We start from the raw sequence: 14,735 nt of genomic DNA on the forward strand, positions 1-14,735 counted from the left end.
TATATATCAGGAATTCTGGAATATGGACAAACTGATTAGTAAGCAGAAGGAATTAGTTTAATTTGGTGTTGTGTTTGACATGACATCAAAGACTGAAGGCAAAAGTGAGGACTGCAGATGCTGAAGATCAGAGTCAAGATCAGAGTGGTGCTGGAAAATCACAGCAGGTCAGGCAGCATCCGAATACCCGAACCATCGTTTTTCCTGCTCCTCGGATGCTGCCTGACCTGCTGTGCTTTTCCAGCACCCACTCTGATCTTGATCATGGACTGAAGAGCCCATTCCTGTGCTGTGCAATTCTGGGTTCTATGTAAGTGCAGATGTACAGTGTGAGCTCTTACCCCACATGATTTTGTATTGCCTTCTGGAACCACAAACCCATCATTCTGTGTTCACTAATATTGGCCATGTGAGTATCCCTGGATTTTGATTGTCCTCTCATCAGTGGCTGTACCTTCAGCTAGGCAAAAGTGACGACTGCAGATGCTGGAGGTAGGAGTCAAGATTAGAGTGGTGCTGGAAAAGCACAGCAGGTCAGGCAATATCGGGGGAGCAGGAAAATCGACATTTTGGGCAAAAGCCCTTCATCAGGAATGAGGCTGGGAGCCTCTGGGGTGGAGAGATAAGTGGGAGCACCTTCAGCTGCCTGGATCCCCTGAACTCATGACCTCTCTTCCTTCAACACTGGTCTTTTCAGTGATGGTCCACAGTCCACATTGTAACTGTGCTGAGCTGACGTTATATTTTAATAAATTCCCTCCGTTGCGCACTCCTACAGCATTGAGGAAAGTAATGTAATTTATCATTCCATTCTGCCCATTCGTATAAAATAATCACTTGTAGCATCGTAGTCACAAGGTTATTAAATGAGATTGCAAAGACAGGTGTGGGTTTCTTAACCTCTGCCCATGCTGCTTATAAATGAAAATGTTATCCACAATGGTCTTCTGTCTGTACAGACACACAAGAGTGAATGTACTGAAGTTGCTTTTTTTTTCAATTTCCTTCATGAAAGAATGTGGTTGTCAGTCAATCAATCAAGCTGGAGACAGAAATATGACAAGTCTGTCACCCACAAAAACAGCAACAAATTAAATACAATGCCTATATTTAGATTAGTGTTTTTTTTCCCCAAGCTTTGACTGTTGAGGAAGCTATTTACCTCAGGCAGGATTGACCACTCTCAGCAGACAAGTTAGAATCCTATCACGGCAGATGATGGAATTTGAATTCAACCAAAATCTAGAATTAAGAACCTAATGGTGATCACGAAACCATCGCTGATCATCAGGAAACAAAAACCCATCTGGGTCACTAATGTCCTTTAGGGAAGGAAACTTACCTGGCCATCCTTACCTGGTCTGGCCTACATGTGACTCCAGATCCACGGCATTGTGGTTGATTCTGAACTTCCCTCCGGGTAATTAGGGATGGGCAATAAACACTAATCTGGTCAGTGATGCTCACATCTCGTGAATGAATGAATAAAAAAAGAGAGGTCAGGTGACATTGCTATGAATGCTTTCATGGATTGTGGGTGTTACTGATAATCCCAGCATTTGTTGGCCCAGACCTTAATTGCCCTCGGCTTACTTGGCCATTTCAGCAGGCAATTTGGAGCCAACCACATTTTCTTCCTAAAACATGATGCCCAGAATTGAACTTGTTGATCTAAGACACAGGCAGTAATGTACAATGGTCCAGCATTAGTCTTTGCCTTTATACCTGACTGTAGACCTACTCTGGGTCTGGACTCACAGTAAACCAGACCAGGTAAACATGCAGATTTCCTTCCCCGATGAGCATCATTAAATTGTGAAGAGAGAGAAAGAGAGTTTTTGGAACATTGGATCGTAGGAATAGAAGGAAGCTGTTTGGAGGACATTCAGTGAGAGTAAGACTGATCTATGCCCTAACTCTTGAAGTATGTATAAATGATCTGGAGGAAAATGTGGTTGGTCTGATGAGTAATTTTGCAGAGGACATGAAGATTGATGGACTTGCAGATAGTACTAATGAGTGTGAAAGGATACAACGGGGTGTGTAGATTGATGACTTGGGCACAGAAATGGCAGATGGAATTTAATCCAGACACATGGAAGGTGTTGCATTTTGGAGGATCACATTTAGGTGCGAATTATACTGCAAACGGCAGAACCTTTAGGGACATTAACACACAGATAGATCTAGGTGTACAGGTCCACAATTCCCTAAAAATGGCAACACAGGTGGCCAAGGTGATGAAGAAGGCATATGACATGCTTGGCTTCATCAGCTGGGACATGGAGGACAAGGGTTGACAAACCATGTTACAGCAATATAAAACCCTCGTTAGGCCGTATTTCAAATACTACGTGTAGTTCAGATTGCCACACGTCCAGAAGGACGTGGAAGCTTTGGAGAGAGTGCAGACAAGGTTCACCAGGATGTTGTCGAGGGCATTGGCTAAGAGGAAAGGTTAAAGAGACTAGGATTGTTTTCACTGGAAAGACAGTGGCTGAGAGGAGACCTGATAGAGGGCTACACAACAATGAGAGGCATAAACAGGGTGGGTAGGTAGAGGCTTTTTCCCAGGGTTGAAGTTTCAATTACAAGGGGGCACAGGTTCAAGGCCAGTGAGGGAAAGTTTAAAGGAGATATGCCAGAGAAGCTTTTCACACAGGGAGGGGTAGGAGCCTGGAACACACTGTCGGAAGAGAGGGGTGGAAGCAGGTACACTGGGGACATATAAGAGGCATCTGAATGGTGACAGGAACAGAGAGGGTAGAGGGATACGGACTGAATAAGGGCAGAAGGTTTATTTTTCAGTTTAGTTAAGGCATGAGGATCGGTATAGGCTTGGAGGGCCGACTGGCCTGTTCCTTGTATGTACTTCCCTTTTGTTCTCTTTTAACTCCATCATTGCCCTCTCTTGCTTGAACCCTTTTTTCAAACATGAATCTATCACTCTGAGATTTAATATCCAGGATTGATCAAGAATCCATTGCTAATTTTGAAAGAGGATCGCAAATATCTGACAGCTTTTGTGGAAAAAGCTTTTTCTTATTTCACTCCTGAAAAAATTGGCCTCACATTTTCACCACGTTTTAGAATCCTAAACGTTTCACGTTTTAGAATCCTAAAAAAAAACGTGTTTTGGCAAAGATGGAAGCTGCTTACAGTTGGAACAGTCCCCGAAAGGAACCATTCTCCAGGTACACACCAAATACTAACGTACAGGTTGTTCTGCTATAACGTGTGTTTCATTCACTGTAACACGATTGATGAATTGGGGACACTGTTTCTGAAGCATGAAGTTTTAAGGTATACATTGGTTATAGCACGATTCCAGCCCCACTAGTTTAAATGGTGCTGCTACTACATAATTTTCTCATAACACAGGATTGTACAAGAAGGGAACTATTGCATTGTAACAGAGCTGACTGTATTAGGGAAATGATCTTTCCAAAAATCTAAGCATTAAGCACTTGCATTCATGTAGTCACATTAACATAGCAAAACATCCCCATGTGCATCGTAAGCGAGTTTTTGAACAAAATTTGACAGCTGGCCCATTTAGGGCACGCGGAGAGAAGTCAAGAGATTTGCAGAAGATTCCTGTTTGTTTAAAAGGAGTTTCCCGAAGGAGAAATGTGATGCTGGGAGGGGAATAGGTTTCAGAAAGGAATTGCAGAGACTGGGACTCAGACAGCTAAAGGCACGGCCACCACTGGTGAGGTCAGCTGGGGGAAGTGATTAAATTTGGGGATGCTTAAGATGGCTGAACTGGAGTAATGCCGAGATCTTGCAGAGTCGTTGGGTCCGGAAGAGATTACAGAGACAAAAGTGATTTCACACATAAACACCTCCACCACAAGATGAGCTTTTCAATTTTGTATTGTTATCAGAAAAGTGACTCATGCACAGAGTCATGGTGTTCCCAAGCAGAATGCCCTCCATCCATACTGAATGGTATTCCCACGGTGTGTTGATATCAATACAATTTTCCCAGTTTAAAAAGAGCCTGCTCATTTCCTGTTTTACCCCCTGGGGCTGTTGCTTGTTGATGTGTGACAATAGCAGGTTTGGAAGTGTGGAGTGCTATAATTCTGTTCTCCAGTGCAGCTCCTGTGTCTCAGAGGATCTGTTAATAGTACAGATTCTCTTGAAGAGCTGCAAGGTGCATGGAAACAATACTTCTTGTTTTCTTTTTCTTAAATGTTAGGTTTGCTTGTTTGGAGTCTGTGGAACAGCAGTGCTCAGATGAATAAGTCAATCATTCTGCAGGAGAATAAATCGGCTGATAACCAGTTTTTGATTAGATTCAATATACGTTAAAATAAACTGGAATGAGCTGATCTAGGGACATCACTGTGGATTCACAAAAGATAAGTCAAGTCTGACTAGTCGAGTGAAATGTTTTTGAAGAGTCCATGAGAGAAAAGATTCTCGAAAGATGCTTCATCAGGGTCTGCTTGTGGATTATTAGCAGAAATGAAACTGACTGGAATTGGAGGCAACCGTTTGACATGAATTGGTAATTGGTTGAAACACAATGGACAGGGAGTAGGAGTAATGAAAACGTTCTCTGATTTGGGAGGATGTGACAAGTGGTGTTCCCCTGGGGTCAGTTCTGAAGCCTCAGCATGCCCCCATACATATTAATGACTTGGATGAAGGAACAGAGAGTTGGAGATAGAGGTATCACCTTGTTTAGGCACTGTGAGGTTTGTCAATGGGATTGGGAACTTGAGAAGGGTGAGTGAGTGGGCAAAACGGTGTTGTTGGATTCATACAAGGATATGAATATCACTATTTTACCTCTAGTAAAATATTTACCAAAGGTAAATTTGCTCTGTCACTCAATAAGGTCAAGGCCAATGTGTTTGTGTTTCAACTCCATCATTCTATCAACTGCCCAATGACCTTTGATTCCCCTGCCTAGCAAGAATCTATCCATCTCTGCCTGAAACTATTTAATGACATGACCAACCTATGCCCCCTTCTGAGACAGAGTTACAAAGTCATGCAACCTTACCAGAGGAAACAAATCTCCAAATGTCTGTCCTGAAAAGTCAACGCCTAATTTTGAAACAGAGACACCTGGTTCAGGACTCTCCCACGAGAGGAAACATCTTTTCCACGTCCATCTTGTCAACATCATTCAGGATCTTATACACTTCAGTCACGTGACCCCGCACTGTTCTAAACTCCAATGGGAACAAGTCCAACTGAAGACACCACAATCATTCCAGGTATCAAGCTTATCAACCTCCTCTGAACCATCCTTCAATTTAAAGCTATGTCCCCTCATGTTAGCCTTCACCATCCAAGGAATAAACCTCTCACTGTCCACCCTATCTAACCCTCTGATTATCTTATACATCTCGATTAAGTCACCTCTCAACCTTCTTCTCTCCAATGAAAGCAGCCTCGGAACCCTCAGCCATTCCTTGTAAGACCTTCCCTCCATACCAGGCAGTATCCTAGTAAATCTGCTCTGAACCCTTTCCAAAGCTTCCACATCCTTCTTATAATGCAGTGACCAGAACTACACGCTATACTCCAGGTGCAGACTTACCAGTCTCTTGTACAGCTGAACCATGACCTCGTGGCTCTGAAACTCAATACCTCTACCAATAAACGTCGACACACCATATGACTTCTTAAAAACTCTATCAATTTGAGTGGCAACCTTCAGGGATTTATGCACCTGGACACTGAGATCTCTCTGGGCGGAGGTGGGTACTGCAGATGCTGGAGATTAGAGTCAAAATTAGAGTGGTGCTGGAAAAGCACAGCAGGTCAGGCAGTATCCAAGGAACAGGAAAATCAACAATTCAGGTAAAAGCCCTTCATCAGGAATGAAGGGCTTTTACCTGAATCGTTGATTTTCCTGTTCCTTGGATACTGCCTGACCTGCTGTGCTTTTCCAGCACCACTCTAATCTTAACCAAGATCTCTCTGTTCATCTACACCGCCAAGAATTTTATCATTAGCCCAGTACTCTGCATACTTGTTATTTCTTCCGAAGTGACCGAGCCCACACTTATCCGGATTAAACTCCATTTGCCACTTCTCAGCCCAGATCTGCATCTTATCTACATCCCTCTGTAACCCACAACATCCTTTGGTACTATCCACAACTCTGCCTACCTTAATGTCATCCGCAAGTTTACTGACCCATCCTTCTACGTCCACATCCAGATCATTTATAAAAATGACAAACAGCAGTGGCCCCAAAACAGATCCTTGTGGCACACCACTGGTAACTGAGCTCTAGGATGAACATTTCCCATCAACCACCCACCTTCTTTTAGCTCGCCAATTTCTGATCCAATTTGCTAACTCCATATTTTATGCAATAACCTACCGTGTGGAACCTTATCAAACCCCTTATTGAAGTCCATGTTCACCACATCAACTGTTTTACCTCCACTCACCTGTTTGGTCACCTTCTTGAAGAACTCAATAAGGTTAGTGAGGCACGACCTACCCTTCACAAAACAGTGTTGACGATCTCTAATCAAATGATTCCTCTTTAGTTGATTATAAATCCTATCTCTTATAACCTTTTCCAGCACTTTAACCACAACCGAACTAAGGCTCACTGCCCTATAATTACCAGGGTTGTCCTGACTCCCCTTCTCAAACAAAGGAACAACATTTGTTATCCTCCAGTCTTCTGGCACTTCTCCTGTCGACAATGATGACATAAAGATCGAAGCCAAAGCCTCTACAATCTCCTCCCTGGCTTCCCAGAGAATCTGAGGATAAATCCCATCTGGCCCAGGGGTCTTATCTATTTTCAGATCTTCCAAAATTGCTAAAACCTCCTCTTTATCGACCTCAATCCCATCTAATCTTGTAGCCTGTATCTCCGTATTCTCACTAACATTGCCCTTTTCCAATGTGAATATTGATGAAAAGTATTAATTATACGCTTCCCCTCTGTCGTCACATTCCACACACAACTTCCCACTACTATCTTTGATTGGCCCTAATCTTACTCCAGCCATTCTTTTTCTCCTGATATACCTATAGAAGGCCTTAGGGTTTTCCTTGATCCTATCAGCCAACAACTTCTCATGTCCCCTCCTGGCTCTTCTTAGCTTCAACTTCTTTCGTAAACCTTCCCTCGACAACTACCTCCCTGCCTGATAGGTATATATTTATCAAGGACCCGCGGTAGCTGTTCCTTGAATAAGCTCCACATTTCAACTGTGTCTATCCCCTGCAGTTTCCTTCCCCATTCTATGCATCTTAAATCTTGCCTTATTGCATCATAGTTGCCTTTCCCCCAGTTATACCTCTTTCCCTGCGGTATGTACCTATCCCTGCCCATTGCTATTGTAAACATAAGTGAATTACGGTCACTATCGCCAAAGTGCTCACCTACCTCCAAATCCAATGCCTGGCTGGGTTCATTCCCCAGCACCAAATCCAATATGGCATTCCCCTTGTTGGCCTGTCTACATACTGTGTCAGAAAACCCTCCTGCACACATTGAACAAAAATCAACCCATCTAAACTACTTGAATATAGCATTCCCAGTCAATATTTGGAAAGTCGAAGTCCCCCATAACAACTACCCTGTTACTCTCCCTCCACTCCTTTCCTGTTTCTAACCTTAGCCCAAACTACCTCAGTGAATGAGTCCTCAAATGTTACCTCGCTGCTGTAATGTTATCCTTGGTGCATTGCCACCTTTGCCTCTTACCACCTTCTCTGCTCTTACCGAAACATCTAAATCCCAGAATCTGCAACAACGATTCCTATTCCCCCCTCTAGCCATGTCTCTGAAATGGCCACAAAATCAAAATCCCAGGTACCAACCCGTGCTGCGAGTTCACCCACCTTATTCTGGATGCTCCTGGCGTTGAAGTACACACACTTCAAATCCATATCCTGGATGCTGGTGACCTCTCGCGACCTTGTAAACCTATCCCTGACCTCACTACCCTCAACCTCCTGTAAACTGGAACTACAATTCAGGTTACCCCCCTGCTGCATTAGTTTAACCCCCCAACGCCCCTTGCCGAAGAGCATTCGCAAACCCCCCTGCCCAGAATATTGGTACCCCTCTGGTTCAGGTGAAGACCATCCTGTTTGTAGAGATCCTGCCTTCCCCAGAAAGAGCTCCAATTATCCAAGAATCCAAACCCCCTGTCCTGCACCATCCCTGCAGCAACGTGTTCACTCCACTCTTTCCCTGTTCCTAGCACATGGCACGGGCAACAAACCCTCGATGATAACTGTTTCTTCTAGCTCTAAGCTTCCATCCTAGCTCCCTGAATTTCTGCCTTAGATCCCCACCTTTCTTCCTACCTGTGTCGTCGGTGCCTATGTGGACCACGACTTGGGGCTGCTCCCCCTCAAGGATCCCGATAACACTATCTGAGACATCACAAACCCTGGCACCTGGGAGGCAACACACCAATCGCGAGTCTCTCTCGTTGCCACAAAACCATCTAACTATGGAGTCCCCAAAGACTAAAGTTCTGCTCCTCTTTCCCCCTTCCCCTCTGAGCAACAGGGACAGACTCTGCGCCAGAGACCTGTTCCCCATTGGTTACCACTGGTGAGTCGTTCACTCCCTAACAGTATCCAAAATGGTATACTTGTTGCTGAGGGAAACCACCAAGGAGATCCCTGTGCTGCCTGCCGGTTCCCTTTCCGAACCCTGATGGTAACCCATCTTCACTTGGGTGTGGAGTAACCTCCTCCCTCAATAAACCCCTCTGCCTTCCGAATGATCTGAAGTTCATCCAGCTGCAGCTCCAGTTCCCTAACACTGTTCTTGAGGAGCTGGAGTTGAGTGCACTGCCCACAAATGAAGTCAGCAGGGACACTAGAGATGACCCTTACCTCCCACATTCTGCAGGAGGATCGTTCAACTGCCCTAACCTCCATTCCCACTATTCCAAATTCCCAAATAAACCGCTGAAAAAAAATGAAACATGAAAGAAAATACTTGTCACCTTACCGACCGATGCACACAACTTTATTTTTTGGTTAGAGGACGAGGATTTCAGGAACATTTCTTTCTCACAGAGTCCTGTGGAAGCAGAGTTTTTTTTGAAAATTTTAAAGGCAGAAGTGGAAACATTTGTGATCAGCAGGGGGGGGAAATACTCATAAATATTCAATTTTACTGTGCAACTCCTCTCATAATAAAGAATAGCATTCCACTAACCTACGGATTGGATGTAGCTGTACACTCATCCTCTGTAGCTAATACATTAAAATGCTGTGATCCCTCTCCACCGCAGAACTCTGCATTCATTCTCCATTTAAATAACACTCTGCTTCTATAGTCTTCTGGGCAATTGAACAACTTCTCATTTATTTTCTATGTTCCACTCTGTCTGCCAAATTTCTGTCCACTCACTCAACCCATCTCCATCCACCTTCAACATCCTCATGCCATCGTACCAGTTGTGCAGGTGTCATCTGTTGTTTTTGCTATCCCAGCTTTAGACCTCTCACTAACGGAGTCATGATTGTAAATTGTACGCTCGAGGTTGTAGAGCCAGAGGAGGGGACAGAGAGAGGGAGGGGTGCAGGGGCTGGAGATGGGGACAGAAATAGGGAGGGGTGTAGGGACTGGAGGAGGAGACAGAGATAGGGACGAGTTTGGGGACTGGAGGTGGGGACAGACATAGGGAGGGGTGTAGGGGCTGGAGGGGGTTTCAGAGATAGGGAGGGGGTGTAGGGGCTGGAGTGGGTTACAGAGTTAGGAAGGGGGTGTAGGGGCTGAAGGGGGTTACAGAGATAGCGAGGGTGTATATGGTCTGGAGGGGTTTACAGAGATAGGGAGGGCATGTAGGGGCTGGAGGGGTTCACAGAGATAGGGAGGGGGCGTATGGGCTGGAGGGGGTTACAGAGATAGGGAGGGGATGTAGGGGCTGGAGGGGGTTACAGTGATAGGGAGGGGGTGTAGGAGCTGGAGGGGGTTACAGAGATAGGGAGGTGTGTAGGGGCTAGAGGGGGTTACAGAGATAGGGAGGGGGTGTAGGGGCTGGAGAGGGTTATAGAAACAGGGAGAGGGGTAGGGGCTTGAGGGGGAGACAGAGATAGGGAGGGGTGTAGGGTCTGGAGGGGGTTACAGAGATAGGGAGGGGATGTAGGGGCTGGAGGAGGGATAGAGAAAGGGAGGGGGTGTAGGGGCTGGAGGGGATTACAGAGACAGGGCAGGATGTAGGGGCTGGAGAGGGTTACAAAAACAGGGAGAGGGGTAGGGGCTTGAGGGGGAGACAGAGATAGGGAGGTGTGTAGGGGCTAGAGGGGGTTACAGAGATAGGGAGGGTGTGTAGGGGCTGGAGGGGGTTACAGAGATAGGGAGGGGGTGTCGGGGCTTGAGGGGGTTACAGAGATAGGGAGAGGTGTAGGGGCTGGATGGGGTTACAGAGATAGGGAGGGGATGTAGGGGCTTGAGGGGGTTACAGAGATAGGGAGAGGTGTAGGGGCTGGACGGGGTTACAGAGATAGGGAGGGGATGTAGGGGCTGAAGGGGGTTACAGAGATAGGGAGAGGTGTAGGGGCTGGACGGGGTTACAGAGATAGGGAGGGGATGTAGGAGCTGAAGGGGGTTACAGAGATAGGGAGAGGTGTAGGGGCTGGACGGGGTTACAGAGATAGGGAGGGGGTGTAGGGGCTGGAGGAGGTTACAGAGATAGGGAGGGGGTGTAGGGGCTGGAGGGGGAGACAGAGATAGGGAGGTGTGTAGGGTTTGGAGGGGGTAACAGAGATAGGGAAGGGGTGTAGGGGCTGGAGGGGGTTACAGAGATAGGGAGGGGGTGTAGGAGCTGGAGGGGTTTACAGTGATAGGGAGGGGGTGTAGGAGCTGGAGGGGGTTACAGAGATAGGGAGGTGTGTAGGGGCTGGAGGGGGTTACAGAGATAGGGAGGGGGTGTAGGGGCTGGAGAGGGTTACAGAAACAGGGAGAGGGGTAGGGGCTTGAGGGGGAGACAGAGATAGGGAGGGGTGTAGGGTCTGGAGGGGGTTACAGACATAGGGACAGTTGTAGAGCTGGAGCGATTACCACGATAGGAGCTGGTGAGGCAATGTGGAGACATCAGAACAAAGTGAAAATGCGAAAATCACGGTGTCAGGATGTCGGGAGCCAATACAGGAGAGCAAGGCTGGGGTGGAGAGTTGAACAAATCCTGATGCCACTAAGGACAGAGCTAGCAACACTTTGGATGACATGGAGTTTGAGAAGGGGGTGTAAACAGTCACAGAGGATATTGTTGTAAAGTGATGGTCTTTCATTTGCATCGCTAAGTAATCCTTATTCTGTCCCCATCAACAACATCACATTGACAGGTTTCTGTGAGGAGCTGTTCACAAGATGCATTAGTTTTCATTTACATCTGAAGTGAATGTCAGTATCAGCAAACAGGTGGCGAAACACAGGAAGCAGGACTCCCCCATCCTGTATGCATGCAGGTGTTGGATTTTGATAAGCCCCGGGATGATTAATTATGCTAACATTGACGACTGTGCATTTTCGAGATGCTTTCTCGCATCACGTGGCAATGATTTAACAAGCAGTGTTCATCTCCAGGGTGAGTAGGGGAGAGATAAACTGCAGTTTGCTCATATTATGTTAACATAACATTGCAAAGACTCCCATGAGGCACAAGCGTGACAATTTCGTCTTTGCCAATTTCATTCGAGTGTGAGTCAGAAAATAAAATGCAACGTGGAGATGGTGTAGGACACCATCTGTGTGCCAAACAATCAACTTTTGCATTTTGTAGAGTCTCTAACCTCAATATTGAGCTGCCTATGAAGTTTGCTTTAAAATTCATCAATGAAAGGTGTGTTGCTGCATGGACCAGTAGCCATTGCCCCTTCCTAGTTGCCCTGGAGAAGATGGGGGTGAGCTGCCTTCTTGAACACACATGATGCGTCGGTAGACCCACCACATAATGAAGGAAGGAGAGAGTGCCTGGATGTCAACTCAATGGGAGAGGGCTGGGGAGGGTTGGTGAAGGTTGGACAGATGTGCTCCAGAGGGGTGTAATGTGTACAATGCATCTCCAATAAGAACATAAGAACTAGGAGCAGGAGTCGGCCATTTCTATCAGGGTAATCCAAGATGGAGGATGGGAAAATTCTGTGGCTGTAACATCTGCTCCATTTTTGAGCTATTTGTATCATCGATAGTCACAGGTGAGGTGCCAGAAGACTGGAGGTTGGCTAACGTGATGCCGCTGTTTAAGAAGGGTGGTAAGCACAAGCCAGGGAGCTATAGACAGATGAACTAGACAGATGAGCTTGATTTTGGTGGTGGGAAAGTTGTTGGAGGGAATCCTGAGGGACAGGATGTACATGTATTTGAAAAGGCAAGGACTGATTCGGGATAGTCAACATGGCCTTTGCATGTGGGAAATCATGTCTCACAAACTCGATTGAGTTTTTTGAAGAAATAACAAAGAGGATTGACGAGGGCAGATCGATAAAGACTTCAGTAAGGAATTCAACAAGGTTCCCCACGGGAGACTGATTAGCAAGGTTAGATCTCATGGAATGCAGGGAGAACTAGCCATTTGGATACAGAACTGGCTCAAAGGTAGAAGACAGAGGGTGGTGGTGGAGGGTTGTTTTTCAGACTGGAGGCCTGTGACCAGTGGAGTGCCACAAGGATCGGTGCTGGGCCCTCTACTTTTTGTCATTTACATAAATGATTTGGATGTGAGCACAGGAGGTATAGTTGGTAAGCTTACAGATGATGCCAAAATTGGAGATGTAGTGGACAGCGAAGAAGATTACCTCAGATTACAACAGGATCTTGACCAGATGGGCCAGTGGGCTGAGGAATGGCAGATGGAGTTTAATTCAGATAAATGTGAGGTGCTGCATTTTGGGAAAGCAAATCTTAGCAGGACTTATACACTTAATGGTAAAGTCCTAGGGAGTGTTGCTGAACAAAGAGACCTTGGAGTGCAGGTTCATAGCTCCTTGAAAGTGGAGTCGCAGGTAGATAGGATAGTGAAGAAGGTGTTTGGTATGCTTTCCTTTATTGGTCAGAGTATTGAGTACAGGAGTTGGGAGGTCATGTTGTGGCTGTACAGGACATTGGTTAGGCCACTGTTGGAATATTGTGTGCAATCCTGGTCTCCTTCCTATTGGAAAGATGTTGTAAAACTTGAAAGGGTTCAGAAAAGATTTACAAGGATGTTGCCAGGGTTAGAGGATCTGAGCTATAGGGAAAGGCTGAACAGGCTGGGGCTGTTTTCCCTGGAGCGTTGGAGGCTGAGGGGTGACCTTATAGAGGTTTACAAAATTATGAGGGGCATGGATAGGGTAAATAGACAAAGTTTTTTCCCTGGGGTCGGGGAGTCCAGAACTAGAGGGTATAGGTTTCGGGTGAGAGGGGAAAGATATAAAAGGGACCTAAGGGGCAACTTTTCACACAGAGGGTGGTGTGTGTATGGAATGAGCTGCCAGAGGAAGTGGTGGAGGCTGGTACAATTGCATTTGGCATTTGGATGGGTGTATGAATAGGAAGGGTTTGGAGGGATATGGGCCGGGTGCTGGCAGGTGGGACTAGATTGGGTTGGGAATATCGGTCGGCATGGACAGGTTGGACCGAAGGGTCTGTTTCCGTACTGTACATCTCTATGACTCTATGATCCAGCCCCTCAAACCTGCTCTGCCACTCAATAAAATCATGGCTGATCTTGTTGTGGACGCAGCTCCACTTACCTGTGCTCTGACCATATTCTTTCATTCCTTCATTATTCAAAAAAATCTACCTTACCTTTAAAAACATTTCCTGAAGTAGCCTCAGCTTCTTCACTGGGTGGGGAAATTCCACAGATTCACAACCCTCTGGGTGAAGAAGTTCCTTCTCAATTCAGCCCTAAGCCTGCTCCCTCTAGTCTTGAGGCTATGCTCCCTCCTTCTAGTCTCACCTGCCAGTGGAAACATCCTCTCAATGTCTTTTTTATCTATTCCCTTCATAATTTTATATGTTTCTATAAAATGCCCTCTCATTCTTCTAAATCCCAATGAATATAATCCTCAGTCTCTCCCCATAAACCAACCCCCTCAACTCTGGAATCAACCTGGTGAACCTTCTCTGCACCCCCTCCAGTGCCAGTATATCCTTTCGCAAGTAAGGAGACCAAAATTGCACACAGTACTCCAGGTGTGGTCTCACCAGCACCCTGTACAGCTGCAGCATAACCTCCCTGCTTTTAAATTCAATCCCTTCCGCAATGAAGGACAAAATTCCATTTGCATTCTTAATTACTTGTCTGTGATTCATGCACAAGGACTCCCAGGTCCCCCTGCACAGCAGCATGCAGCAACTTTTTGCCGTTCAAGTAATAGTCCTTTTTACTGTTACTCCTTAAAATGAGGAACATATCTTTCTTATAGAGTCCTGCGGAATCAGAGCTTTTCTGAATAATTTTGTGAAAGATTTGTGATAAGCAAGGGGTGAAATATTCACAAGATCATAGAATTGTTACAGTGCAGGAGGGGTCATTCATCCTTAAAATGAACATCATTTCCTTGTGCCAATCTCCTGCTTTGTCCCCTCATCTCCCTGCTCACCTAAATACCCATCCAATGCCCCTCTTCAATGCCTCAGTTGAACCTGCCTCCCCCACATTCCCAGGCAGTGCATTCCACACCCTAACTACTCACTGGTGAGGAATTTATTTTCTCACATCACCCTTGCTTCATTGACACCTCATTTTAAATCTACACCCTTTCGCCCTTACTCCCTTTACAACCAG

The sequence above is a fragment of the Chiloscyllium punctatum genome, chromosome 5 (assembly GCF_047496795.1).
Source record: "Chiloscyllium punctatum isolate Juve2018m chromosome 5, sChiPun1.3, whole genome shotgun sequence".
Taxonomy (NCBI): domain Eukaryota; kingdom Metazoa; phylum Chordata; class Chondrichthyes; order Orectolobiformes; family Hemiscylliidae; genus Chiloscyllium; species Chiloscyllium punctatum.